The following is a 25,640-nucleotide window of genomic DNA, read 5'->3' as shown; positions in this document are numbered from 1 at the left end:
CGGAATCATCCAGTGACGAGGACGGTAAAGAAAAAGATTGGTTTGAAAGGTCCGACAACCGGTCACACGATGCAGAGGAGGAGATTAGACGCTGTCTATCGTTGCACAAGATAGTTGCTTCCTTAGTAAGAAGACTGGAAGGAGGCTTTAGTGGCAATTTAAAGGGGCTTCTCCCCTTTTGACGACCTAGATAGAAGAAATTGTCTTGAGATCTTATCCTCCTTATTGGATAGCTCTAGAGTAACATTTTGAGTAAATAAGTGGACCTGATCCACTTTATGAGCGTTGCTATTGAGTATGCAAGCTGGCGGCATTAGTATAATCACAGCTGAAAATTGATCCACTACTCCGGGACGCCATGAGGGTCTTGGATGGCCCTTGTCGGCTGCATGTCTGCTTTCAGAAAGGGACTTGTTTGTTCATTCTGAAGTGGAATCTCTGGTGGGGGCAAAGGGCCATCGTTCGACAGTGATGCCGATTTTGCCTTGTCCAAGAACCTCACAAATCCTAGGGCATGGGCAAAGGCTTATCTTCACATTGGTTAGGAGGGGGGAAATCAAGAGTAGATTCAGTTTGCAGAATGTCAGCATCGGCCAAATCGAGTGAACCCTCCTTAACAAGAGGTAGTGTACAGGCGCTTACCACCTGCTCCATTGAGTCTCGATGCCCGCAGAATTGCAAGGTTTTTGCTCGTCAGTGTATCTTTAGAAAGTTTCACCGGCATTTTCCCCTTCAATACTTTAGTTTATCCCTGGCATTCTACTGCCCCATTAGATTCTTGTAGCCAGGTTTTGGCATCCTTCAATCCACCCAATGAACCACGTTTATGCTCCTCCTTTCCCAATATCGCTAAATGCGTTGGAGGTTTCAATGTCTTTAAAGGCTTAGAGGATAGCACGCTCACCTGCGTTTCGTCTGCAATCGCGTTCTTGGCATTGGAAAGAAACAAAGCGTGCCACTCACAGTATCCATGAGCTGAATATCCCCCTAAGAGCGGGGAACGTGTCAAAGCTGTTATCTGGGAGTGTCTGTCTCTGTCTCCACAATCCCACAGGCGACACTCCGGCTCACTCCGCTTTGCTCCGCGACCGGTAAGAATTTATGAAAGGTCTCAGGTCGAGTCTCAATGGAAATGGTAGACAGACTTGCCAGCTTCCATAACACAGAAATAGAGGAGCAACACAGCCAACACTCCTGCCCACTCCCTTAGGAATGTTTAGGAAGTCAATGTAGTCCTTTTAGAGTTGTTGCAAATCTGAGCAGTGTATTTGAAACATTCCTAATATAAGAATATTAAAATAATTGTATGCATTGTCCATTATCTGATTACGATCTGAGCGGATGAATTAATTGACTGAAACTGGCGACACTTTTGGGCTAACTGCACAAAAACCCAGACTCGCTTGCACTGGAAAAGGTTGCTTTAATGTGACAGGCCACAGTTTACAAATAAACGCGTACCTGACTCCTTGGCCTTACAGACTACCGATCAATTAACAATCACCAGGACAATTAATTAATTAAACACTTCAAAACTTCCTGCTGCTTATTCCCTCTTCTCCCCTTCAATTCCTCTGAACCGTAATTCCTGCTGTCACCCCCATCTTCTGCCCGAGGCCTATTTCTTCAACACCTCTTCCCCCTTTTTTTAACCCCCGGGCTAGCCTGTCTGTGCAAACAGCACTACCCCCTCCCTTAACGTGTTACTACCCCTTTTTACATCCCCCAACAATCCTTAAAAGGGCGTTGTCCCCGGCACTAGAAAAACCCTCCCCTGAGGTGTTCTTTATGCCCCCCACTCTCTTTTACCTCCATCCTTTTATGATGCCTTCCACCGCCAACCTCACGTCCAACAAATAGTATTGATTCCCCATGAGCTACAAATTAATTCCATCCTCCCAAAATAAATCGAAAGCCTCCTATTTGATGTCCGGATGCGCCAGCGTCTGCACCCCCCAAGACCTGCCACGCTTCAACGTCTCCCTGTTAATCTGCTTCCTTGTCTGCTCCACCGCCCCCTCCTTCACGTCTCCCCTCCATACCCTCCTTCACACCAACTCGGTCCAAACCAAAACAACCCCTGGCCAAATCTCCCTCAACCAACTAAGGTCCCTCTTAATTTTCTTTAACAATGCTGCACCTGTCTCTTTAACCAAATCGTTCTCCCCTGCATGCAACACCAGCACCGCTGGCTCCACATGGAGCTCTCTCATACCCACCAGCATAGGCAACAATTGGTCCCACCTTAGCCTCCCCACCCCAAACCATCTCACCAAAGCCAACTCATAGCTACACCCCAGCTGGGTACAAAACCCTTTTAGCCGTATCTTTTCCTGCCCATTTCATTATGGAGTGTACGCTTATCCATATCTGAGGCACCTCACTGCTCCTTTGAGCCATATCTGAAAAAGAAATAGACAATGAGCCTACCATCTGCAAATCCCCTTCCACACCCGCCCCCTCTTCCTATGAGCTGCCCTTGGCCGATTCTCTAATGTACCCTTTATACCTCACTGATTTCCAGTGCTCTAAACTCTTCACAGTCTCCTCAGACAAACCTAAACTGCTCCCTTGGACGCCACCCCCATCCTGAAGGATTGGGTCCGGAAATCCTCCACCTTCTTGCCCAAAGCTAGCAGGCCCCTCCTCATTAACCCGAAAACCTGCGCAGCTGTCACCCCTTCTCCGTCCTCATACTGAAAACCAAACCATCCCTTCGCATACATCTCTTCTGCCATACCAAACCAGCCCTCGTCGGACACAAATCCCTACTTCCCATGTCCAGGTGCACCCAGCACCTCTTCGGTACCGGCTCTGACCCCTGAAATTCCCCAAAAAACAACCACATAAAACAAGCCGAGAACATGTCGCTTTCCCATATAGACCAGCAATGTGTCCTCCATAACCTGACACAACCTACCCCACAGGCCAGCTGACACTGTCCTCCTGCTGTTCTTTACCTTCCCCTTTTCCCTCACCCAGACTTCCAACATCCTACGTGCCATCTCCCCCCTCTAGGCTGAAAGCCGCAGAAGCATTTCCCATAAAATGCTATTCCTGCCAGCTTCCAAGCTATCATTGCCCTGGACCATCCTCTCCCACAGCCCAGTATAAAGTTGATCAAAACCTCCCTCCTACTCTGCTCTGTATCCTCTCTCCCCTTGCAACTGCGCTCTCCCCCTCCCAAAAACTCCAACCATGCTCTCTTATATGCTGCCCACGATGTTGGGGCTAGTTCACCCTCCACTAACTGCAGCGCTCTCAATCTCCCAGCCGCCACTGCTCCTCCGGTATCCGGTGCCCTTTCACCTCCTCTTCTAGTGTCAACCCACTGAATCTCTGCACTAAAAATGAAATAATGGTTCAATAATGCTGTTATCCTTTCCTGGCACATGCGTTGCCCTAAACACCACATTACATTTCAGGCACCTCAACATAAATTCCCTCAAAAGCCTGGACACTCTCTGATCCCTGGCAGATTGCCTGTTCACAATGTGAACCACAGCCTCATTGTCCTTATTGAAATTCACTTTGTTATTCTGAAACTCTCTGCCCCACAAATCCAAAGCCACCACCAATGGGAAAACCTCCATGAAAGCTATGCTCCTCCCACCTCTCTTCCACTGGTCAGGCCATTTCTCTGCGCCCCATCTGCCGCTCCAGTACATGCCAAAACCTCCAGCGCCCAACGCATCGGTCAAAACCTGTACCTCCGAAGCTACTGGGTCCCCTTGTAGCCACATGGCCACGCCATTACATTTCCAGAAATCTCAACCATGCCCTAGAATTCTTCCCTGATGGCTCCTGAAACCCTCACCCTGTGATGCGGGTGCCTCACCATAGAACGGGCAATATTCCTACATAACATGCAACCCGGAGCCACAACCTGACATGCAAAATTGAGATGCCCCACCAGTCTAAGCATGTCCACCAGAGTCATCTTCTGTGATGCCACCACCCACTCCAGCAACTGGACTAGCCTGCTCACCTTGTTGTGTGACAAGTGTGAGGTCATTGCCACTGAATCCAGCTCAATAACTAGAAATGTCAGCACCACCGCCGGCCCCTCTGTTTTATCTTCTGCCAACGGTACACCCAACTCGAGCATCAAGGCCTGGAATGCTTCCACCATTTACCGGCACTCCTCTTACCTCCCACCCCGCTGATGAACAGGAAATCGTTCAGATAGTGCAACACTCCACCGAACCCTGAACTGTAAGAGAAAGCCCACTGCAAAAAGGAACTAAAACGCTCAAATAATGCACGCGATTCTGCACAGCTCATTGGTAATGCCTTGTCCACGTAAATCTGATCTTCAAACTGCATCGCCAGCAACCAGAAATCCTTTGGATGCACCAGCAACTGCCGGAAGGCCGACTTAATGTCACAATTGGCCATAAAGGCACCACGTCCTTTTCCCTCACCAACCCCACAGCCTAATCAACACTTGCGTAGGATACCCTACACTCCTCGGGCACGATGAAATAATTCACGGACATGCCTTCTGGCCATGATAGATGGTGAATCAACTGAAACTCACAAGCCACTTTCTTTGGAACAACCCCTAAGGGGGACACCACCAGATCACCTGGCAAATCTGAAAACAGTACCACCACCCTACCCTCTGCCACTTCTTTCTGAAGCTACGCCCTTACCACATCTGGTTTTTCAACCGCCGACTTCAGGTTCTGCCCCCACCACTGCACTCTTGGCCCCTGGTACAACTTAAAACCCTCCCGAAAACCCACACCCAAAATCTTTGCCCTCTCCCTATCTGAGTAAAAGCCCAGACATTTCTTCCAGCACGTCCAGTTTAACAGGAGTATATGCCTTTCCCCACAACCCCTCGCCCTGCCCCCTCCCTCTCTTTACTTTACTTTTCTTTTCTTTAATTTACTTTATAACATTTATATAGCGCGGCCATGGACCCAAGGGCGTGAGGGCGCTACAAGACAAGAACAACACGAAAAACAGATAAAAAGTCAGTGATCAGAGAATCAGTTAAAAACCAGTTGAAGGATTAAAAAGAGATTAATTAAAAAGGTGAGTCTTTAGCTCCTTCTTAAAAATCTCGGGCGATTCAATACCTCTCAACTCAGAGGGGAGAGAGTTCCAGACGTTAGGCCCAATAGCAGAAAAGACTGAGTTGGCCCCCTTCACGGTTCAGCATTTTGGTACAAATAAGATTACTAGATCTTAAAGCTCTTGTATTTGTTGATTACTAGATCTTAAAGCTCTTGTATTTGTTCTGACTGAGAGAAGCTGTTGTAGATAATCTGGCATATTGCCATGTCTACATTTTGGATTATGGTTAGGGTCCTAAACAAAATTCTAGACTCCACGGAATGAGGACCATGGAAAAACCGGCACCATGTGGTAATGGTGCCGGTGTTTCAGTGACTGTCTGCGGGCGGGTGCTGTTCCACCCGCCAGTCAGACCGGGCGGGCGGAGCGGCAGCGGCCCAGCAGACCTCGTAGTTTGCCGGTCCGGAAAACGGTGCCATTACGGTTTTACCGGCACTGTTAATCCCGGACTGGCAAACCTGTAATGAGCCCCATTGAGGGGTATATTGAGGAAGAGTAACAGAGTGCCTCCTATCTGAAAGGGACAAGATGATACATTCCAATGTAGACCCCAAAGGATTTAAGATGGTGGAAAAGGGTGTTGTGATCAGCGTTGCCAAGGACACAGATAGGTCTAACATAATGAATGCCCTCAAAGTGCCAGTATCCAGCATAAGCAGAAGGTTGTCAGCTCCAGCTACGGGCGCCCATTTGGTGCAGTGCCTCAGGCAGAGCACGGCGTAGAAAGTTTGGAGAAAAGAGTTAATCAGGAAGATTGCTGACGCGAGTGACCCTCAAGAGTTTTAGCAGAGGCATGAAGAGATCTAGGGATGAGGTTTAGCAGGGACAGAGAGGTTTTTACCAGTAGTTGAAGTGAGCAGGAACGGTCGTGAGCAGAGTGTCACTACTTTATTTTTTACTGTTAGCAGTTCCACTACTTGTTACAACCATTTTGACCATTACGTTACGGCAGACTTTTAAGTTAAAACATGCCTCTTCATTTTACCACCCTATAGCAGTTACAGCTAAACCAAAATCTATTTTAACGTACATTCACAAAGCCTAAATGACATCTCAGCCTGGATGCACTCTATCAGGCTTCCCCTTAACTAATGGATGCTCCACAAGGCTCTGCTAACACTAAGAAATGAGGGGGCATGGCCAAGGAGCCATGTGAGAGGACGTGACTTCCATTGGGGTCCTGCTGATCCTGCCGTTATCCTGAGAAATACTGTGCAAAACTGAAGTAATTGCCAATAAGATATAGGACCGAGCGTGGGAAGCCTCTGGGAACAAGAAGGTGCAAGGTGAACTGGGTCCGCAAAGCGAGTGACTGATAGCACCCAGAAGAAATTGCTGAGATGCCCGCGGCCGAACAAAAGAAGATGGACGACGACTAGCAGACTAGGACTTGCCGCGGACACAGAAGACTTGGGGGTTACCTCGCTTAGTCATCCTGTGACCTGTGAAGTACCGGACCCCCGATCACGAACTACCTCAGACCGTGTATGCAGCGGAGTACAAACACACTGTGTGGTGAACCAGAGCATAATTCGTATGCGGCCAAGTGGATCAAACAACCTTGCGAAACACAAGGAAATTAAGAGCCGGCGCCTATGAGAACGTGAAGTTGTCCGCGGCAAGATACATTGTAGTTCCCACTCCGGGGCTGACACAAACACATTGACTGCAGCACGCTCCAATGCAGGCTGGCAGGAGCACTGACAGTACTTGATACATCGTATCCATCGCGGCTGCTGGAGGCAAAGCGGACGAGGGAGGGGGGCCCGGGTGCAGAGGGAAGCGCGCACTGACTGTACCAGCTGCGGTGGAACGGAGCGAGCCGGGAACCGAGGTGCGGGCTGGCCTCATACATGCAGGAGCATGTCATACCTAACGCATGCAGTTCAATATACAGCTAGGAACTCCCAACGAGGCCAGAGGTATCCGTGATGCGAAGCACACCCGAAAGAGCAATAAGGCTGCGGGGGAGTGGAAAGCTGTGCGACACGCACAGGACTAGGGCTGATATTTGTAGAGCTCCCGTGGGGTGGGATGAGCTTGCCATACCCACGGCAGAAAAGAATGTGAGACTGACCCAATGAGCGTGGCCCAGTACCAAGCAACTGTGCATAAGGTGGGGAAAACACCAGAAATAAGCAAACAAGACATAGCCAACAGAGCTCAAGAGAACCAACATGGGTCAATGAGAGGCAACCACTGCAGCATTGTCACTTGAACACGCAACCTGTACCCGGCAGACCCTGGGTCAGATGTACAGCCAAGGAACTCGCTATAAGGACGGCTGTCTTCCCATGAGAGGGTAACCCTGAGGAGTAACAAGGCTACTGGGAGGCAAGATGCAGCGGAACACGTATGGGACCGGGGCCAATATTTGAGGAGTCTCCCTGGGGTGGGATGAGCTTGCCATGCCCACAACAAAGTACGTGAGACAAACACAATGAGCACAGCCTAGTGCCAAATAACTGCAAAGAAGGTTGGGAAACACGGAGAGGGAAGCAAATAAGCCATGGCTAACAGAGTTTAAGAGAACTAACCCGGCTTAAGGTGGGGCAACCACAGCAACATTATCATCTGAGCACACATCCTGCAACCGGTAGGACATGGTAATGATCTTCAACAAAACTTAAGCACCACATGGGCTGGAGCAGGAAAGAGAGGCTGAGAAACTAGCCCTGGTAACGGCGAGCAGATACTGAGTGGCACCGGGTTGGCGTCCAAGTTACCCAAAACAAAGGGGAAACAACAGACAATGGAAGACTACACAAAAACGCCCCAACCATCTGATGGAACCAGAAACAAAGACAGGAACCCGCAAGCTGAAGCACCACCAGTGCGAGATGATCGACAAATATTAGATGCAATAGTGGCCCTGAAAATTGCATGGGAAACTAAACTGGATGCAGCCATGAACGAAATCAGAGCATCATTGGACCTTAAAATAGGAGCGGTACAAGAGGATGTCAACCTATTGTGACAAGATGTGAAGAAAATAGCGGAATGCACAGGCGAACTGGAGAAGGAATCAACGACAAATATGGCTGCCTGTGCGTCACACAAATCGGAGATCCACATACTACGACAACAAGTGAGTAACTTGGAGAACAGAGCGGAGGAAGCGGAAGAGCGGGCCCGAAGGAACAATATACGCATAGTAGGGCTCCCTGAAGGAGAAGAAGGACTCAACCCCATCAGAATATATTGAGACCATGCTGCTGCAGGAAATAGTAAGCAGGGCACTCATCCAGGGATTTGCGGTGGAGAGGGCGCACAGGGCACTGATGAGGAAGCCCCCACTTGGAGCACCCCCGAGCCAGATAATAGCCAAAATCCTGAATTATCGAGATAGGGAGAAGATGCTGGAGTTCTTCCGCAAAGGAGACACGATACACAGAGCATCCGCTCCTATTACAGCACACCCGGATTACACTCTCATGGTGCAAAGGAAGAGGTTGAACTATGGTACTGTGAAGAAGAGGTTACGAGCGACAGGTCTCAGGTATATGCAGATGTATCCAGCAAGGCTGAAAGTGTTCCACAGGAATAAGGCTTTGTTTTTCGACACCCCTGAGGACGCAATGGAGTGGCTAGATGCGCAGAACTGCCCAACAGGGACGGACACACAGAAGGAAGACGGTACAGAGAAATGACATGGTGGGCCCGGAGGCAGAGGTGCTGTATGGCTATGACATTGGGACTAGAATATAATATAGCGCACATAGGGCCTCATTACGACCCTGGCGGAATGGGTTAACGGGTGCCGCTAATGGTGGCGAACCCGTTAAACCCATTCCGCCTCATTACGAGGTTCCCTCGCAGGACCCGATGTGGATGTCTGGTTTTACCAGATGTCCTTACCGGGTCCAGCGAGGGGACCAGGGAGCTAACAACGGGCCGGTCGTAATCGGCCCGTTGTTAGCTATGGGGGCTCAAATGGGAATGGGGAAGGTCCGGGCCTGGGTTCCTTGTAGGGGGAATTACCGGGCCCACCAAACTCGGAATGTGCCGGTAATTTCCCATTCAGGGAACCCAGACCTGGACCCGGTTTTGGTGGCAGCCATGCCCTTATTAAGGGCATGGCTACCGCCAAAGCCGTAATGAGGCCCATAGACTGGAATTGGCTAGGTTTTGGATAAAATAATTTGAGTGTACGAAACGTAATGTAGCAAATGTGCAGGAGGTACAATGGTCACACTCGCACACCCCAGAAGTTAGGTTAGATAGGCTGCCGATAGTGTGGTGGCCTCCTACTGTGTCCCTAGTACCCGCTACCCGGGACGGGACGAAGTGTGGGATCGCCTGAGTTCCAGGGATGGAGCTGGGCAACTGTTGGGGATGACAAGGGTGGAGGGCGGGGAGGGAGTTTGGGGAGTTGGGGTGTTATTTGTTTGGAGTAGCTTATATAGGCGGAAACAAGCCCACACACTTGCGCACCTGCGCCTCAGGCAGAAGAGGGAGAGTGACGGTGGAGGAATTAGATATTGCTGAAATATGGGAGACCTTAAAGTAATCACATGGAATGTCAGGGGGCTCAATAGTTATTTGAAAAGAAATAAAATCGTGATGTACCTAAAAAGGAAGAAAATAGATGTTGCCCTAATACAGGAAACACATCTCACGAAAGAGAAGCAGGAGGTGATTCAGAAGAAATGGAAAGGGACCGCCATTGGTGCGCCGTACTCGGCTTATACCAGAGGGGTGATCACTTGGGTAGCTCTGCATGTCCCATTTCAATTGCTACAGACCACAATAGATGTAGATGGGAGGATGGTGGCAATATGGGGCCGGTAGAAAACAGAGAAATATGTATTATAAATACATGTGCCCCGAATCAGGACACAGTGGCGTATATCAGGACCCTATACAACAAAGTCAATCCATACCTGGGGGGGGGGCGATGATATGGGGAGAGGACTTTAATTGTACACTGGACCCAAGAGTAGACAGATTAGATAAGAAATTGGATAAACCTGCCCCTGCGGCCAAAGCCCTGAAGACCCTGTTGACAGAGCTCCGGTTGGAGGATATGTGGAGGGTACACCACCCACATGATAGACAATACTCACATTACTCGGCCCCACAGAATCTGTACACGAGGCTAGACTACATGTTTGCCACACAGGAAATGATGGCAGAAATAGTGCAAACAGAATACAATGGGAGGGTCCTAGCGGACCACTCGCCATTGGTCGTAATGTGCCAATACTTGCCTCCGAGGGCTAGGATCCCAACATGGTGACTCAGATCTGAGGCATTAAAAGGTACGGAGTTCAGAGAGGATCTGAGAGAAGAAATTATAGATTACTTTGAAAACAACACTGAGAGTGTAGATTCGGCAGGCACTCTATGGGAAGCGTTCAAGGTGGTGACAAGAGAAGCAGCAATAGCTAAATCCAAAGGGCTGCTAGGAGGTATACTGAAAGAATTGCAGGAAGCAGAGACAAAACCGGAGAATGTGATGGGCAAAGGGGGGGACTCTGAGGAGGCAGCTGGAACCCTAAGTCAACTAGAGCAGGAATGCGCAGGACATTGGGAGAGATTGTGTAATCTAAGCTACAAGAAATATATAGAGAGGCAGCATGCGGGTGGAGACAAACCGGGGAGAATGCTGGCATGGTTGTACAAAAATGAGTTTCCCAGACCAGCGATCAGAGCAGTAGTGGGGGAGAGTGGGCATATAGTGGACACCCAGGAGGGGGTCAACGGAGAGTTCCTTGAATTTTATAAGCGGTTTTACGGGGATGAGGGAGGGGGCGACAATGCAGTGATAGTGGAGACACTGGAGGACATTGGTTTGCCAAAAATAAGTGCTGAAGAACGAGAGGGCCTAGAAGCCCCAAACACAATAGAAGAATTGGAAGAGGTGGTGACGCTATTGCCCACCGGCAAGACTCCAGGAGCTGATGGACTCCCAAGAGAGTTTTACAAAAGGTATAAGAATGAGGTGCTCCCCCCACTGTTGGCAATGTTGAACGAGGCGTTCGAAATAGGAACGCTACCACAATCCTTGAGGGAAGCGATTATTATCCCGCTCCCCAAACCCAATAAACCAGGCATGGAGTGCGGATCGTACAGACCGCTGTCGATGCTGAACCAAGACAGCAAAATACTTACTGCGGTGTTGGCCAACAGAATGAGACGAGTCATAGGCAACTTAATACATTCCGATCAAACAGGATATGTCCCATGCAGAAGCATATCAGAGAACCTTAGACGGCTCCATTGGGTCATGGAACACATGAAAGGAGACCTGAGCGAGATCGCAATTGTATCACTTGATGCAATAAAAGCCTTTGACTCCGTCAAGTGGCCCTGGCTGATGGCAGCTATGAGCAAATATGGGATGGGGACAGGGTACCTTAGATGGGTGAAATTATTGTACAGCACACCACTAGCCAGAGTTAAAACGGGTGCTTGTATCTCAGAGAGGTGGCAACTCAACAGGGGTACCAGACAGGGATGTCCATGGTCTCTGATGTTTTATATACTAGCACTAGAACCCCTGGCAATATAACTGAGACAGCAATACGAGATAATCGAGATCCACATAAAAGGGGAACTGCACCTAATTTCGCTATATGCAGACGACATGCTGTTGTACTTGAAATACCCTGAGGAAAACCTCCAATACATGCTGGAAATAATGGAGCGATTTGCATTGCTGTCGAACATTGCTGTTAACCCCAAGAAATTGTGTATATGCCATCTTGGGAGGTATGTAGGGGTCCCGAAGGAACAATTGCCAGTCTTGCAAATACCATGGGAGACCAACACATTCAGATACCTGGGGATAGACATTTATCACACAGTGGAAGCAGAATACAAGCACAACACAGTGAAAGCGGAAGCGAGCATAGAAAACAACATGAAGTTCTGGACCAAGGTCCCCTTGGCTATGATGGGAAGAGGGGCGCTGTTGAGGATGATGGCGCTGCCCAGATTACTACACTGTTTCGGGAACATGCCATATATGATACCGAAGCGATTTTTTTGTCAAGCTTCAGAGTATATGTAGGGGATTCCTCTGGCATGGAACTAGGAATAGAATTGCCCTGTGGAAGTTGCAGAACATGTATGATAGAGGAGGTATAAAACTGCCGGATTTTGAGATCTATTACTTAGCAAGTCAATTGAAACATGTGGTCAAATGGTTATCTGAAGACCCAACGTCAGAGTCCAGTCTGCTGAGTTTGGAGTGTGCCCCATATTTCCTGAAAGAAGTGATATGGCTCCCCAAATCAGAGTTGAAAGGGTGTCTGGGGATGCTGGAGTTGGGATCGAAGCTATGGCGTAAAGCATGTCAGGTCATGGAGAACCCAACCCCATGTTCCTGGCAAGCACCGCTGGTGGCACTGACCGAATGGGACGATCAATTGAGGAGAGTGATTCGTAAGTGATGGGAATCAGTGGGGATCGCAACAGTGGGAGACATATGGCAGGAGGGGGAGATAAAGGAATTTGGGGTGCTGGTGGATGAAACCGGTCTACAGGTGGGGCAATACATCACTTATACCAGAATGGTACGGCGGATCAGGATGACATGATCAGAAATAACATTAGAAGAACAATCTGACAAAGCCATAGAAATTATGTATGACATGGCAGATGGAGGGCATGAGATCTCCAGATTCTATGAGCTTTTAATGTCCAGAATTGGGAGAGAAGTGACCCAATTAAGACTAGAATGGGAAGAAGAGGTTGTGGAACCTATGAGTGACGGACTATGGGAAAGGGCCCAAGGGTACCATAAAAAGGTGTCCAGAAATGCAAGGCTACAGCAAATACAGCTATATATAACCCCCAGGGCATACATGACCCCCCCAAAGGATAGCTAGATTTAAGAACGCTGAACGACAAACATGCCCCAAATGTGGGGAAGTAAACGCAGGGATGACACATATGTTTTGGGCATGTCCAGAAATTTGGAAGTTTTGGGGAAAAGTGGCTTACCGGCTAAATGAGAAAGGGCTTAAAGATAAATGTTGATTCAGTATGGGCATGCATGGTAGGGGGGTTCCCTAGACCACGTCAATTGAAACATGTGAGCAAATTGAAGGACCTGGCATGCATACTTGCCAAACGGAGAATTGCCATGGGATGGAAATCAAGCAATAGACCGAGAGTAGAGGCCTGGTGGAGGGACCTCCAGAAATGGACCGAAGCTGAAACAGCAGTGGGGCAAGAAGCGAGCAATAGGTGGGGGGGAGGAGGAGGCAGGGTCCCTGATGGCATGGAAACATCTAGTAGCTACACTGCATGAGCCCACCCAGGATGGCTCAAGCGATTAGGAATCTGTTGAGGATGCGGATGCAGAAATGCTCCAGGATGGGGGTGGGGGGCTAAAGGTAAACAGCAGAGCCTAAATGTTATTATAAGATGTTGCAGACTTATGATGAACACTGCTGGTTTGTTGAATGTTGATTGTTTGTTGTGAAAATCAATACAATTGTTTTTTTAAAAAACACTGAGAAATGATCTCTCACAACACCCATTTCTCCCTGAATTTTGGAAAACTTGTCAAGTCGTTATCCCATGTAAAATGTTTCAATGTTACAGTTGCTAAAGGTGCGGGCCATTTCCACAGTGTTTTATTTTACCATTAGGTGGCTACATGCAGTTCGTCCCGTCATGCCACTGGAGAAATTCGCTGCTATAGAAGAAGCTTTAGTGACTAGTCACTTGGACTACTGTAATGCACTCCTGTGGGATGTTTCAGATTCCCAGAGCATTCATCCATCAATTTCAGCCAATACGAGATGAAAGATTTTCTGTCTTGGGATCCAGGGTATGTAATAAATTACTGCATTTTATTCATGGCAGCACATTATTCTAGTTGCAGGCCCCTGTTGAAGCAGCTGCTGTTCAGCGAGGTGTTAAGCATGGGCTCCAGCAGAGTTAAGATCAGGGAGTAGAGGCGATTGATTTCACAAGACCATATGTAAATGTACCAACTGAGAGAAACGAATGTAAAACAAAACAAGGAACCTCATGCGTTTACCTGCTCCACCCACTTGGTTGTCAACCTGGCCCATTCACACCCCTTGAAAACATGTGTTGCACCTTGCTCCCTCCCGCCTACCCTGTTCCCTGCCTGAGTCACAGTTTCACTACTTTCTTGGTACACTTCAAACTGGTTGATCAAGTATGGCTTGCACTTATCCATTCCATAAAGTTATTTGTAATTGCGTTATTTAGATTCCTGCATAGGAGTAGTCTGGGGCACGACAGCAGCCCATGAGACAGAACATGTGGCATCCAGATTCCAGAGACCTAGAACCATGAAATGCACAGTGGCATGGCGTTTTCTGGAAAAGGAACGCCCCTTTTCATTGTAAGCGGTGCTATCCTTCACGGTGTCAATCAAGACTCGACGACTCGTTTATGAAATGGCCAATGCGGTGGTTTGGATTTAGCCTCTACCTGGAAACCTATATTTGTTAGTTTTGGTTTTTGGGTTCTATTCTTTGGGAAGACAGGTGTGACTTTCACACAGGTGTGTTTTTAGCCAGTGAAGTGAAAATGTAAAATAGAGCCATTTGCACCAGTAAACGATTTTGAATCTGCCCAACACTTGGACCTCTGGAAATAGTCACCCAGCAAGCCATGTTTTCGCCAGGCATACTAGAAAACCAATGGGGAGCCTTTAGAGCTTACCATCAGTGATGAGGGTTCAAGACCCATGCCGGGTAGCATCTTGAAATTATACTCAGTATTGTGGATTAAAGTCTCAAATCGGCAGAAACAAACCAACATTAAAATGGGTTCACACATTTCTCCAATGTTTACGGGGGCTGGTTTGCCCTCTGGGGGGCCCCCATTTCTCCCAGGATCATCTTATTTAAAGCAACGCCATGCTTCCTTCACGTGGTTCTAGCTTCTAGCTTCACTGAGCCCCGTCTCTTCCCACACAACGGGTTTGTCTCTAGGCTCCCAAGTGTAGGAAGATGGGCTGTCCAAGGTAAGTTCAGACTGAAGGAGGAACATTACATTGGCAATCAGATCTTACAGTGAGTGTCTCTTGCCGAGGCTGTGCTTCCCCGGTCATATTACTATTTCTAAACAAATATGGTGTTCACGCGTGCATTTGACAGCCTAACTGGACTAATGATGTCGAGACAACTGTGTCTGTTCCAAAAACTCTCCAGGTTTATGTTCTGACGGGGTTTTGGAGACATACTGACCAATTTGATAACTGTCCTGGGCTTTCATCTTCCTATCAATATCAGTAGGCATTTTGGACAAAGCGGCTCCTCTGTTTGAGTCAATGTTTCTAGAAATGTGTTACACACGGATTGTGTCAACCGTCTGTTTTGCTGATCTTGAGCTCTGTTCCATCAGCTAAATAACTTGGGTTTGGTGTACTTTTCTTCTAATGCTCAGACTCTATTCTTGGCTTCTCCACCACTAGAATATGGCCTTCTTATGATCTGGTTCTCCTGATCTGTTAGTTTGAGGGTGAGCTGTCTAGTGCCTACAATGAACCAGGGAGTTTTGCATGTTGTTCCTTGTTGTCCCTCATTACAGAATAGCTTCTGCAGTTCCGTTGGATGGGATGTGTTGCGCACTAACTGCTTATGTGGCGTGGGCCTACACTTTTTTGGGTCTGGTGCTGGTGGGTCTGTCTTGCCCTTTCATTCTACCAGAGTCGGAAATGGATACTGTTTCTTTTAGGATGGTTCCTTGGGCTCACATATGGAATGGCTTGCCTATTTTGGCAGCAGACCTCCCTCCCCCGCCAGGTACAATCAGGTGAGAATTTGGAGTTTGGATGCCAAGTTAAGTATGGGATTTAGGTAGTGACAATGGGACAATCTGATGGTTCTTCTTCTTTTTAACCCCTTTTTTGGTCATTTCGGGTAGGTGCTGTCCAACAGCCATGCGTGGTGCTTCCCAATTGTTTCCTGTCTTGGCTTTTGTCAGTATTGCATGCAGTACAGCCAACGTCTGCCTGGATTGGTCGCCCTTGTGAGTGGCGACATTCTATGCTTGGACAACATCCCCCCCCTGCTCAGCTCTTATGGTTTGGAGGTGCCTGTTAATCGCTAGCTGTGCTTGAGTGTTCTTCATTCTCATATCCTGGTTCCCATTTCTTGGCCAAGATATTATTCTGCTATTTCGTATGACCCAGATGTTAGGCCTTCCTGATTTTGTTCATCCCCCTTATTCTTCAGGAGAGTGGGCTCACAACCACTGGATAGATTGTATCAGACCCAATTTGGATGGGTGCCTCACGATGTCCATAAGTGAGATTCATGCTTTCTTTTACTTTGCAATCTGGTCTTCAGTTTGGTAAGAGGGATGACTTTCATCATTGGCTCTCACCATTGAAGTTGGGCAGATAAACATTTCTCTTTTTTGGATAGGTCTGATTTATCCTTGAGTCTTCCAAGTGGGGTGTGACCGAAGGTTACATCACCAGGTTGGATCACTCATTGGGTGGGTGGATTATGTGTTTACATGTATTTATTATCTGTCTTCCTAGTGGAAGGCTTTCGATTAAGGGGGGTGGTGCTTTCTATGGGCCCGGTATTGACTTCCTCCACTTGGTTTCGGGATATTGAGCATTCACAGCAGCTTTTCTGAAGGTTCCTCTGAAGGATTGTCTCAGAAATTCCTTATGCAGTTCGTCTCTTACTTTCCTTGGTCTGGTGTCATTATGAATGATATATCATAAAATAAAGAGTAAGATGATAGATTTTATCTACTCACACCCCTCCACGTCAAATAGGACCCTCTGACAGATTTTCCGTTACTACAAGTCTTGACAACAGCTTGACTTCCGACAGCCGACTTCCCATTTACTTTTTGTAGTACTCCCCTCCCTTTGGAACTCATTAGTATCCTCTGTCTTTTCCTTTACAGGCTTTGTTTGCCTGAAACTACCCATTCAACACGGTGTTGAGGAGAATAGTGGATGTTTTAAATTATCCCCTGAAGAATGTTCGCCCGAAAGGGGCATTGAAAAACAGAAACATGTTGGGATCATATGTTTTTTAATGACACATTGAGGTTTTTTGTATTTTGTTATGTGATATCGTTTGTGTCTTGTGTATGTGTTTGATTTGAGGCCTAAGTTTTAGATACTATGGTTTTAGTGTTAGCAATTGCACTGTGTTAGGTGAGGGTAGTGTTTTATGTTTTACTTGAAGAATTTTGAATAAATAAAAAATGTTTTTTGAAAGTTAAAGTGTCGCACACAGTCTATGTTGTCAAGACTTGTAGTGCCGGAAAATCTATCAGAGGGTCCTATATGAGGTGGAGGGGTGTGAGTAGATAAAATCTATCATCTTACTCTTTATTTTATGATATATATCGACATTCCTATTAATGGAGTAGGATGTGTATATTGGAATAGGAAAACATTTTTTTGTACCTATTTGAATATATGTCATTATGAATGAGTCAGATTGCAGGACGAGGTAATTGATGACTTGTATCCCCATAGGATGTGCTCCGTTTTTAAATACTCACTATAAAAGTGTCTATTTTTGGTATGTTTATGTTTTAGGATGCACCCAACACCTGGGGTTACTTTCTTTCGGCTTCATGGTTTGATGTATAGGTGGCTTTGGTATTCCTTCATTTCGTAAGTAATGGGACGAGGAAGAGGCACGATGAGGTAATGCCTTAATTAGGTACAGTGATTGTAACTAACGCGGAACCCTATTCTTCCTCATACCATTACTTTCATCCTACTCTCCTCCTCAAGATTATGAGTCATCAAGGAGCTCTGCCTTTGCTTGAGGACGGACAGGAAGTTCTGATGGGTAGGGGCCCCCCTCTTGGAGTCAGGTGACTGGGAGGAGTTGTTAGATAAAAAAGAAGTGCAGCACAGAGTTTACTTGTCAGGAGATGTAGGAAGTCTTAATTTAGCAAGAAAGGGCCAGGAGGATAGCTGAGGGGCAACAGTATTGTCTTGGAAGTAAGACAACGCTCCCACTATTAGAGACGGGTCACTGGCATGAAGTGCGATATAAAAGCTCAGTTTCATTTTGTTTTAGTTTGGGCTATTAGGTGGTGCCTGCGCCACCTAGAAGCTGAAACAATTGCATTACAGTACAGTTAGGGAGATACGGCATATGAGGAGTGACACCAAGCTTGTAGGTGCTGTTTGGTTATTTACCCACCCACTGGGCCTCATCACAAGGTTGGCGCTAAAAGTCTGGCCGTACCAGCATGGCGGTAATAACATGTCCGGCTTGGCACCAACCCGCAAATAGCGGACGATCAAGAGTGCGCAGGCGCGCATCCCTGCATGCCGGTTATGGCCGTACCGGCATGCTGGTAACGACCCCCAAACCCCCACACAGCGGCATCGACCAATACGCACAGAACGGCTCCGCCCTCGGCAACCCCTAAATACCGTTACCGTTATTAACATAGTGCAAATAACGGGTGCGTTAATACCGGACCCGGAAGTAACGTCATCGCGCCGGAACGGGAAATGCCATGGTGGCCATCTTTAAAAACACAAACCATTGCCATCCTCCACCTACAGGACCCTCTACACCCCAACTCCCAGGCCACCACGGACAACATGTCGAAGACCACCCAGAGAGGTACGGCCCACCTGCGCAAACCACGTTTTACAGACTATGAGCTGAACATGTTGGCCGACACCCTTGTGGCAAATGCAGAAGTGGTGTTCTGCAACGACCTCAGGCGTCCAGCCCAGCTCAAGAAAAAGGCCATCTGGGAAGAAGTTGCCCAGAAAGTAAGTGCAGTTGGCACCACCGCACGCACAGTGCGTGATTGCAAAAAACGTTGGGACGACCTCAGGCTGAGAGTCCAGCACATATTGTCAGCTAATCGGAGCCAGGGGCTGGCAACAGGAGGAGGACCACACTCCCCACTGAAATTGGCCAGATGGGAGGAGACCTGCAGCTCCATCATAGACGTGGAGTCCATCGAAGGAGTCGGTGAAGCAGAGTTTGGCGTGCCAACATCGGCAGATGAAGGTGAGTGTCCCTACTGAAACAGTAAAAATAATCATAATCATCCTCCCCCAAATGTGGCTGCTACACCAGCCAACAAATGGGCCATCATGCACACCTACACATATCCATATACACATTCTGGGTCTACCACCATCCCATCCCAATGCATGTTGCGGTCATACACGAATACACCCACAAGACACATTTCATGGGCATGTGCCACCCAGGACGACCCTCCCAAAACACATCAATGTCCAACTGCACCCAACAATGCGTACATGTGGACACGACTACGCTATCAAAATCCACTCTTCAACATTGCATGTACACAGTCCCCTATAAAGCCACGAATGCAACTGATCAGATGGCGCCACATGTCCAATGACTAATGCATGCACAATACAAGCGGAACAATCACTGATATCCTGCCACTCTCTGTCCCCCATAGGTACGGATGCTGACAGTGATGAAGCGCAAGGGAGTGCACAATGCACAACACCAGCCAAAAGGCCTAGGAGGCAATCTGATGGCACAGGCCCATCAACCTCAAGTGGACCAAGGATGGGCCATGCGGGAAGCGGGCCAAGAACCGGTGCAAAAACAGCACCACAGACAAGTACACAGGACGAGCTGACACCTGCACCTGCATCCGTGGTCACACCATCCACACTGGCTGAGGACACAGCAGGCATGGAGGATGGCACACATTCTGCTGCTGCCAGCACAATTGGGGAGATGGCTGCATCGGCAGATCATAGTGTTGATGAGGTAGCTGGGCCGGACAATGAGGGCGATGCAGGACTTGTCCACTCAGAGCCTGTAGTGCACACACCAAGCCCGCAGGCCACCCCACAGGACACACCTCAGCGGGACTCATCCGACCAGGGAAGCCATGGACAGTGGTCTCCGGCCATGCACAGCCCCATGATCCATGCTGTGCCACCACATCACCCACCGACCACAACCCACACTACCATACGGGACCTTGAGGGACGTCTCTCCAGGATGGAGGCCCGGCAGGAGGTGATGCAAGGCTATGTGCAGCAGTACCTTGCTGAAGGGGAGACAACACGCCGTATTATCCAGGACAGAACTGCGGCCGTTATCCAGGCCATTAACTCAAGTGCACAGCAAGTGCGTGATGGCTTCAATGCCTTGGGTCAGATCCTCACCAGGACTGCTGACCGCATGGACCAACGGCAAACCCTGCCCCTTGGATCACAACCATCTGGGTCATCCGCATCATCCACGCCATTGGGCTCGAGGCAGACCAGCCCTGTGTGCATGTCCCTGCAGAGTTCGCGCCGCTCAGAGATCCAACCCCCACCTCCTAAGGGGGCTCAACAGTAGCAGGGCCACCCTGCATAATCCCTTTGGGCATACATCCAGACACATGTCATGCCATAGTTGTTTTTGGGTGTTAGGGGGTGGGTGGAGGGTGGTGGTGGGTGTAGTGTGTAGTACTGGGGTGTTTGGGGGCATGGGAGTAGGTTGGGAGAGGTGGAGGGGTGGTGGGGGCGTGGATTGTTGAATCATGTTGTACTTAATTTCTCACGAATACACCATTTGTGTAACAAACACCACATGAGTGGACATTGCTGATTTTTTGTATGTCAATTTATTGCTTCATGGTGATTCGTGCACATGTGCCCACACAACCAGTGCCCACAGTACACAACACATGGCACCCTCTGCATTAAAGTACATCAGAATGATTGGTCTATGACCATTTTGCGCACTGCGCGACCCTCACGAGTTTAGCGTCCTGGCCTATGTCCTACTTCTACTCCTTCCTCTCCTTCTACTTCACCAGGTGGTGGAAGCTTCACGTCAGGTGGCAGGGGTATGTTCCGCCGGATGCACATGTTATGTAGCATTACACATGCCGTGATGATCTTGCCCACCTTCTCAGGCCCGTATATGAGTGACCCTCCCGACCTGCTGATGCAGCGAAACCGTGCCTTCAAAAGGCCAAACGTCTGCTCAATGACCACACGTGTATATGTATGTGCACGATTGAAGTCCTCCTCGCCCTGTTCTGCGGGTTCCTGACAGGGGTGAGTAGCCACGGCTTCAGGGGATATCCAGCATCACCTACATGGGAGCAGAAGGAGGTATGTGTGAGGATGAGGCTCAGTTGACAGGTGTGCTCAGCCTGTACATCATTCAAGTTCATATGCACTATCTCGTCATTGGCAGCCACATCCACATGACTGTCAGCCCTGTATAGTACATGCCAATCCATAGAGGGAGCCTTGTGTGACATACACGACCTAGGGTCCTAGGATTTTAAAGCACCAGGCAATGTATGTCTTGGCTAGGGGCATTTTGCATGCAAATGTGAGGGCTGTGTGTCGGCAGATGACTTGAAAAACTACCATTCCCCCAATCCATCTGCCCCCATGGCCCAGAGGGCATTCCCCTAACATATGCATGTACCCCCCCCTCCCAATCCATCTGCCCCCATGGCCCAGAGGGCAGACTCACCCAACAGCCAGCCAATTCGTACAACGTCTCCTTCCATGTAGCGGGGTAGTGAGGAGTTCCGCAGCACCATGGCATCATGCGTGGATCCTGGGTATCTGGCACAGCAATGTGTTATTATCTGGCTGGCATCACACACCATCTGCACATTGATGGAATGGTATAGCTTCCGATTGCGGTACACCGCCTCCACGGCATGTGGGACTACCAACTCTACATGGGTACAGTCGAGTGGACCAATTAAATTGGGCATGCCTGCCAGTGCATGGAATGCTATTTTGGTGGCATTTGCCTCCTGTGGTGTCCTTGGTAAGGATATGTAGGCATTTGCGTGCTTCAGTAGTGCATCCAGCACTTGGTTTAACACAACAGAGAAGCATGATTGGGACATGCCATGCATTTGGCCCACTGTGTGTTGATAAGTGCCTGTGCCCAGGAAGTGGAGCACAGATGCCACCTTCAGCAAAGGGGGGGTGGCTGTGCGGATGTTGATTAGGCTGACCAAGTCATCCTGTATTAATTCCACTATGTTGGTGATGGTATCTCTGTCCAGGCGGTACAGGGTGTGGATCTGTGGTGGGGTTAAGTCAAATGGATAGGCCCTTATACGTGGGATTGTGGGCTGTCTGCGGGGAGCGACTGCCTGCACTGGTGGGATTTGCTGGGCATCTCTCACCCTCCTTCTCCTCCTGCGTCTCCTCTGTGTTTCCTGTTGTACTGCCTGCTCAAGGAGTAGCAGTGCAGGCATGTCCTCCAGGCCCAGTATGGCAAGTACAAGTGGTAGCATTTTGCCTTGGAGGGGGGTGTGGTGTGTGGGTGTGCTCCTTTTGTGCTGACCCTGACTCCATTGCCTCCACCTGTGCTGATTGAGTGCACATGTGGCACTTGGTTACACAGCAGTTTGCTGTTTACGGGTGGTCCGCGATGCCAGTATTGCAGGCATCATGGTGGCCCTTCTTATCTGCATCTCGATGCCGGTATGTACTTGTATGTGTGACTCGTGGTGTCCCCTTCTTTGCGGCATGCCGGTATTAATGCCTCCCCATCTGCGCGCGTGCCCGCATGCCGGTACGGTGGTGCACGGCCACAGCAGGTCCTTGACGATGCCGGTAGCAACGGCATCTAAGGTCATGATACACCGGCCCGGTAATGGATGCCGGTATTACCTTACCGGTGCCGTTCTTACCGGAGCGCCAACCTTGTGATGAGGCCCACTGACTGCCTATGGCCATGCTAATCCCTATGGCCATTCCCACCCAGTTCCTGCCCCTACTTGCCAAAAACACCTCTCACGGGAACTCTTTGTGCTCACTTTAAGTCTTACCATCAAACTCTGAAGGGTTTAACTTTGCGTTTCTGTGACTGTCTTGGAGTCTTTATCGTTACAAAATGTGCCAACTTTCTGGGAGGCTTTCATTGTATTCACACCCCGCAGGGTTTCGTGCCTCAGCCGGAAGTGGTTATAAGGAAGGGGGAATTGGTTGCTTGGCAGAGTAAAAATAAATATTATCTGAGGTTGAGGTCATCTGCATAGTTTCGGTTTCACTCTCGTCTCCTGTCACCATTATATAGAACGCACGAGATGGGGCTGTAAAAAGCCATCCAAATAACATGGTCATGGTCATAAACACACGATGAAGGGTTCTGCTAAGAGGAAGTGGCTTCCCAGAAGCATGCAAAGGCTTCATACAGTCTTTACTGCAACATTGAGGTCAGGTGATCTGTTTCCCAGGGGATACAATATACAACCTGTTGCAAAATAAAACGACCTCTAGTGCAGTGGTATTTAAACGTATTCATACTGAGCCCTCCCCAGTGTGTCAAAGTATTATTTCCGCGCCCCCGCCTATAAGCTATAATTGCTTATATTTTCTATTACAAACAGTGTAATGCCTTTTTAAAGAGCCTCATGCCCCACCCCGGTACATCCTTCGGGCGACACTAGGGCGACAGCGCCACAGTTTGAAGACCACTGTGTCTAGTGCAACCATGCAAAGGGGAGCAAACGAGTGCAACCAATCAAAGGGGAGCAAACGATTATCAATTCAGTTCATGTTACGTCCATCCCCGGAAGAAAAAAAGCAAAATGGATTTTCAAAAAAAGTAAAATTTCATTGTCGATCAAAAACATAAATTCCTAGTTTGAAACTTTGTTGTTCATTTATGCCTCAGACAAAAGTGTTTACATAGGGAAAACACAAGCCTGAATTGAACTTTTCTACAGTAATAATCAACTGGTAGAAGCACTGACTTACTCCTGCCAAGAGTAAGCAGGAATAAGTCAGTGTTAAACATGATCATTTCTTTGTCTCTCTCTCTCTCTCTCTCTCTCTCTCTCTCTCTCTCTCTCTCTCGCCTCTTTTCCTCTCTCCCTCTCTCTCTCTCTCTCTCCCCCTCTCTCTCTCTCTTTCTCTCTCTCTCTCTCTCTCTCTCTCTCTCTCTCTCTCTCCTCTCTCTCCTCTTTCTCTCTCCTCTTTCCCTCTCTCTCTTTCTCTCTCTCTCCTCTTTCCCTCCCCCTCTCTCTCTCTCTCTCTCTCTCTCTCCTCTTTCTCTCTGCTCTTTCCCTCTCTCTCTCCCTCTCTATCTCTCGCTGGAAGTAAGTCAAGAGTATGCCACTTACTACAAATAACTTGAACCTTTAAAATGGCTACATTATAGCTTTAAAATAAACATTTCCAGGGGAAATAAGAAACACATCTCAAATATATGGAAATACAATGCTGTGGGAAAGGAATTATCAACTCTATTGACTGTAATGTAGGGATACTTACACAAATAAAGTATGCTAAAACAAAAGGCTCAACCTTATGCCCCCTGAAACTTCACAAAGTTACAGCACACTTTTAAGGGTTCCCCTATTATTAACAATGCAAAAGTGGAATTTGAGAACGTGTGGCGGACAGAATGTTATAGCTTCAAAACATAAAAACCAACAGGCCCTGCAGAGTATATATTTTCAATCATAAGCATAAAAAAAAAAATTACATGTTTGAAATGTGGCACAGTTAAGTGCCAATTTCTTGCAATGTGTGTGCCTTTAGCAAAAGAATCTCACAAAATATAAATGTAAACAACATGATAAATAGGAGAAATACATATATAGTTATATAATTATATAAATATGCCATCACCAACTGTAAATCTATTACAAACTGATTCAAAAGTGATAGCCTCATGTTTTTCAAATACAATGTTTTGGTAAATGTCATTACAAAAAAGTAATAACATTAATAAAATGATCATAGTTGATATAACAATGAAAGTAAAAACTGCAATACCTAGAAAAGAAAAGTTGTGATTGATCGGTACAAGCTTATGAATGACTTTATTACTTTTGGCCACTCGCTGTAAATATAAAGCTATTGAGATACAAAAAAAGGTGGGATTTGTTGGTAAAAAGAAAATATGCGTAACTATTCAACAACCAATCCATATATGTATATGTATATATGTATATATTCAATATATGAATTATTTTTTTAAAACGCCATTTCTTTTATAACTTAAAAAAGGCAGGGTTGATTGGCAAGAACCATGAATAACATATATATTTTTACTGGGACATCACTACTGTTTTGAAGAAAAGTAAGATGCATAGGTATGTATAGTGCCCAATATTAATCACAACTTTTGTCATTTTTATAAAAGCTTTGCTTATTTGGTCCTTTTCCCGCACAACATCGTTATTTAAAATGTCCTACAAAGTTCATAACATCTACAACGCGCTGAGCATGAGTGCTGCAGAAATACAATTGCCCCAGTTTCCACATCTCTAATGAATTTCACAGGTTTTACCTAAAGAAGAGCAGATGGTGCTTTTGTTGTTTGCCCTTACGACATCTCGATCGTTAATACTCTTTCCCCCACTTGTTGCTTTCACCAAATGTCATCTCTGTTCACTAGTCAAAAACTCAGAATTGTAAACTAAATAATTGGTCACCATTCTGGGGCCAAACAAAGTTTATTCATGATGTTAGTCTGTGGGCCCACGAACCATCCACAATCCCTCGCTGATTACTCCATACTGCGAATGATGCTTCTCTTCCTTCTGTAACTCCGCTCAGAAGGGACAGATGCAGAGGTAATCTGACGTAATGTTCCTCTTCCTTCTGAAACTCTACATAGAAGGAGCAG

This window comes from Ambystoma mexicanum, chromosome 8, assembly GCF_040938575.1.
Source record: "Ambystoma mexicanum isolate Mex_15411 chromosome 8, UKY_AmexF1_1, whole genome shotgun sequence".
Taxonomy (NCBI): domain Eukaryota; kingdom Metazoa; phylum Chordata; class Amphibia; order Caudata; family Ambystomatidae; genus Ambystoma; species Ambystoma mexicanum.
Note: the sequence above shows the minus strand (reverse complement) of the source record.